Here is a 5,692-nt window from a genome sequence, read left to right on the forward strand (position 1 = left end):
TAAAATATTTCAGAACAAAGATTTGAAATCTTTCAAAGTGATCTGGTAGCCTTTTACAGATAAAACAGGACATTATATTAAACGGAAAGTAAAAACTAAAACTGACGTTTCATTAACTAGTCGTATCTGTACCACGTATTCACGGGGGAGGAAGTGTCACACGAAGGATGGAGTTCTTCTGATACCCTGTCATGTTTTCTTCTGATAACTGTTACGGAGTTCCTGGAAAACGTTACAGAGTTCTTCTGATGTCTGAATGACGAGCCAAGGAATCGGTGGATAAAATGGTAATTATTTGTCTTTAAATAGAGAGAATGGGGTGTAAAACTAAAGTTTGATGATCAACGTTGCCTGATGTCTTGTGCTATGCGTCAGAAAAACTGTTTAGTCTAATAATCAGTGCCACTTCTTTGAAATGAGGAAATTTTGAGTAAAATATTGATATCGTTTGCTTATTCATACATATTATTCTTCTTATTCACGTTCTCCATCCTCACCACAAGCAATAGAATAATTTTGGCGCAAAGTTGCAAACATAAACCACTTTCTAACAATTTTATGCCCGACTTTTTAAATGTTACGGAATTCAGGTGATAACTCAGAAGATGTCACAGAGTTCTTATGATAACTTTTATTACAGCCAGGGTGTTTCATGAGCTATGTTAAGATACTTTTTAGCTAATTTAATTATTTACAAAGGGTGTTAATGATGTTCTAACGTAATATATTTATCCAATGCACAGTATTGTGGTTATATAATGTACGGTATGAGTCTTTTGTAAAGTTTAAAACTATGTGCAGTATAATGACATATATAGTAAAATATGAATAGACAACAAATGTAGTAAATTGTATTTTTTCGTTCTATCAATGGATGTGCCAATGTTCGTGAACAACGGTTTATTGGTTTCCGTTTTGATTGATCGCTGAATTGAAATCAAATCCGTTCATCTATTTGCTGCATTTGCAGAGGCTGTCTTTTTCTGAAGTGGTTTATCGGATTATTATGTATGACTGTGGCAAACTTAAAACACGGACGTTTGATTTACTTGGGGGAAGACATTGGACAGGACGAATAAAAATATCCTATGATGAAAAATGTTTATTTATTTATTTATTTGGGTTTTACGGCGCACCAACACAGTATAGGTTATATGGCGCCAAACAGGACTACAAATTTTGGTTTCACATCTCATTTACATCGAAATAAAAAAAAAATGAGGTGTGGAATCAAAAAGATGGTTTGATACAAGTGTTGACGAAAGATACTACATAAAGTCCTGTACACAAATTAAAAAGAATAAATACACCAACCAAGAATGTGCATAAACAGTTGTTTTAAATTTGCTACATGGCCTCAATGTTGTAATTGCGACTTTCCTTTCAGGATGAATATTTACAACATGAGCAACTGCTTCAGACGTCAGGAATCTTTTGTGACAGTATTTATATCTGACTGTCGCATCCTGAAACAAAGGACAATTATCTAAAGCTTTACCTAGCATATTGGCCTTTTCAACCTACCACATATTAACTCAACGTAAAGGTCATAATATGAATATGCATAACTAGACAAGCAATTGAATTGCATGCGATGACTACAGCAGTCATACATATTAATCCGATAAACCACTTCAGAAAAAGACAGCCTCTGCAAATGCAGCAAATAGATGAACGGATTTGATTTCAATTCAGTGATCAATCAAAACGGAAACCAATAAACCGTTGTTCACGAACATTGGCATATCCATTGATAGAAAGAAAAAATACAATTTACTGCATTTGTTGTCTATTCGTATTTTACTATATATGTCATTATACTGCACATACTTTTAAACTTTACAAAAGACTCATACCGTACATTATATAACCACAATACTGTGCATTGGATAAATATATTACGTTAGAACATCATTAACACCCTTTGTAAATAATTAAATTAGCTAAAAAGTATCTTAACATAGCTCAAGAAACACCTTGGCTGTAATAAAAGTTATCATAAGAACTCTGTGACATCTTCAGAGTTATCACCTGAATTCCGTAACATTTGAAAAATCGGGCATAAAATTGTTAGAAAGTGGTTTATGTTTGCAACTTTGCGCTAAAATTATTCTATTGCATGTGGTGAGGATGAAGAACGTGAATAAGAAGAATAATATGTATGAAAAAGCAAACGATTTCGATATTTTACTCAAAATGTCTTCATTTCAAAGAAGTGGCACTGATTGTTAGACTAAACAGTTTTTTCTGACGCATAGCACAATACATCAGGCAACGTTGATCATCAAACTTTAGTTTTACACCCCATTCTCTCTATTTAAAGACAAATAATTACCATTTTATCCACCGATTCCTTGGCTCGTCATTCAGACATCAGAAGAACTCTGTAACGTTTTCCAGGAACTCCGTAACAGTTATCAGAAGAAAACATGACAGGTTATCAGAAGAACTCCATCCTTCGTGTAACACTTCCTCCCCCGTGGTATTACTGTCATTAAAAGGGTGGTGTTAATCATTGTTCGTATCATCGGAATCTATTGTTCTGCTTCTCAACGTGTTATAGAAAGAATAAAATACCTGGAAAACAGATTCAATTCTGAATCAAAAATTTTGAGATGAGGATTACGCCGAAGTTATTGACAGACTTGATGAAATAGATAAAAGATTGAACGCGTCTCTTGAACAAAAAGTTGGCGTTGTTAACGTGGCTCAAGAAACAGGTGAAGTTGACTTGGGAAGCGTACAGCATATAAGAGAAGATTTCACGCAACTTAGGACAGAGTTTAGGGATGAAAAGTCTGAAACTGCGAGAATCCATAGAGAAATTCCAAATATAGAAAATAATTTGATTTCAGTGAGATAAGATATGGACAAATATTGTTTGATAAATTTAAATAAGACGGAGCAACTACTATCGCGGGTTGAAGATGCAGATGAGTATAAAAACCAACCTTGCCTTCCATATTGATGAGATTAATGAGGAACAGAAAGCTTTGCGTAATGAGATTAATGACACGTCTGTACTTGAAAGAGAAGAATTTAGGGTTGTAGCAGCTCAAATAGAAGAAACTGTTCGAAATACTGTCGAAAAAGCACTTAATGAGATTACCGAGGAACAGAAAGCTTTGCGTAATGAGATTAATAACACGTCTACATTTGAGAGACAAGACTTTTCAGTTGTAGCAGAGAAGATTGTCGAACAAGTTAAAAGAAACACACAAAAGATCGAAAATATTGATATGATATTAACGAAACTGTCTGCTCATCTTGAACACTTGTTTCTGTACGACTCTTGCTCCCGAACGTTACGAACTGGTGTATATAAATTTCCAAATGGACTTAAGGATTTCTGTGACCAAACGACTAACGGAGGGGGTTGGACTGTGTTTCAGAGAAGAATAAATGGTGAAGTTGATTTCTATCGTAACTGGACAGAGTATGGAAACGGTTTTGGCGATTTGAATGGTGAATTTTGGCTAGGCAATGAATATTTGAGTATGCTTACAGCAACCGCATATCATGAGCTGAGGATAGATATGGAAGATTTTGCAGGAAATCGCGCCTTTGCAAAATATAGTAAGTTTAAGATATATCCGGAAGTAAACAAATACAAAATAGAGGTGAGTGGATACAGTGGAAATGCTAGAGATTCCCTCAAGTATCATGATGGAATGGCGTTCACAACGTTCGACAATGACAATGATGAAGACCAGTCAGTTAACTGTGCAACAGACCGGCAGGGTGCCTGGTGGTAAACAACGGTTGTCACTATTCCAATCTCAATGGACAGTATTTTGATATTCCTGGTGAAATAGATGAAAAGGGGATCAACTGGTGGAACTGGAAAAATAGTTTATACTGTTTGAAAAGTGTAGAAATGAAATTCTAACATTGTTCATTTATACAATCGTAATGTTGATATAAAAAGACGTGCGTAATTCACATTAAAGATAAATGAACCGCGCGATGAGAAACATAGTGGGTTTGCGACCAGCATGGATCCAGACCAGCCTGCGCATCCATGCTGTTTGCTTTCAAAGTCTATTGCAATTAGAGAAACATTTAGCGAACAGCATGGATCCATGCTGGTCGCAAACCGAGTATGTTGGTTTTCTCATGGCGCAGCTCAGATAAGTTTTATGCTTAATGGTGGCAATAACTGATTAAATCTTTAAAATCAATAATATGATGAACTCTTAGACTTTTGTATGTGTTTATATTGGCAAACATTTTACCATGCATGTAAATATTTTCTTTGCAACTCGACTGTCAAATTTATTCAATATGATTGTTAAGATAAAAGCTTGTGTACAAATATTTGTTAAAAACTAAATCATGTAAAATGCACTGAAACTCTAAGTATGGTCTGAAGGAAATTTAAGTTATATTATATACGGTAAAAGAAAGCGTGTATGCAGTTAGAAATAAGACATCATAGGAATGATGACATGAACAGTAAGTAGAAAATTAACTTGTAATAATACACTGGGAAAAAGCACATGTCGAGAAATAATGTAAATATGCATAGGTTTGCTTGTGTATACTTTGAAACTTTTTGTACTTTTTTATGGCAATGTATACACTCTGTAAAGCACTTTGAAAGTAGTTGTGCATGTGTGGTATTAAAATATAAAATAATAATAATATGATAATAATAGATAGTATTATTATTATTATTATTATTATTATTATTATTATCACATGTATTCTCAATATGTGTTTGAAACACTGTGGTAGGTATGTAACTCTTCAATTCATCATTAATTGCATTAATAAAAGTAATTTTATTTTTATTATATTTTATAAAATTATGTTTAAAAAGGACGGGTTTTCATTATATGGCCTTTCAATGTTTTGATGCCTGTAGGAAAGGGTTGATTTTCTATATTGAGAAGGAAGTTTATTCCACACATTTTTTTTCAATTGCTGTATATATTTGTTACAATATGACTTTAGTGTATAATAAAATGTAGATCTAGAGTTTGAACTTCGAGTGGTTTATTACAAACGTGCATAAGCTGTATACTTTTAATTATAAGACCGGTACCATAAACTGTAAAAGTACTTAGAATTACAAAAGGCCATATATCTTATGTTCTTCTACGAATATGACATACCTACAGACCATCATTTCCTTAAAGTGGTTAGTCTTTCTGCCAGATTTCACTGAAATTCATAACAGTCTCAGATATGGCTCCAGATGAAATAAGTGAATGAAGTATTGCCATGCAATACAAAGTCCCTAACTGGAATGCACCCAATATTCTCTGCTGCAGTATAACATAATGAACTGATATCTGTCGATGATATATAAACAATATAATTGTACTTTATATGCACCAAAACACTTTAATTAAATTTGCATACATAAAAACATACAGCTGTATATATGGATTTTTGGCCGAGTATGAAAAAATGTTATAATTTAAGTTATTTTGAGTAACACCAATGTGAAATAAATCCTGAAATGGTCTATATAAGTCCACAAGAAACTATCTACCAGGTGGAGATACACCTAAAATTGGATGTAACTTGAATGTTGTACCACAGAAAAGTGGTTTCGACTTTTCCCTACGGCTAGTAATTAAAAGTTACAATATAATCTTTTTATAGTAACTACAAAGGGACGTAATTCTAAAAAGGTGTTGAACATTTATGCCAAGTTACATCAAAATCTCTCCATGCACGATGA

At 33.5% G+C, this 5,692-nt stretch overlaps 1 pseudogene; it reads left to right on the plus strand.

The window, feature by feature from the left end:
* The first annotated feature begins 2,927 nt into the window (after positions 1-2,927).
* Positions 2,928-3,889, plus strand: LOC123541855 (microfibril-associated glycoprotein 4-like; annotated as a pseudogene).
* Positions 3,890-5,692: the final 1,803 nt, after the last annotated feature.

The sequence above is a fragment of the Mercenaria mercenaria genome, chromosome 19 (genome assembly GCF_021730395.1).
Source record: "Mercenaria mercenaria strain notata chromosome 19, MADL_Memer_1, whole genome shotgun sequence".
In the NCBI taxonomy this organism is placed as follows: domain Eukaryota; kingdom Metazoa; phylum Mollusca; class Bivalvia; order Venerida; family Veneridae; genus Mercenaria; species Mercenaria mercenaria.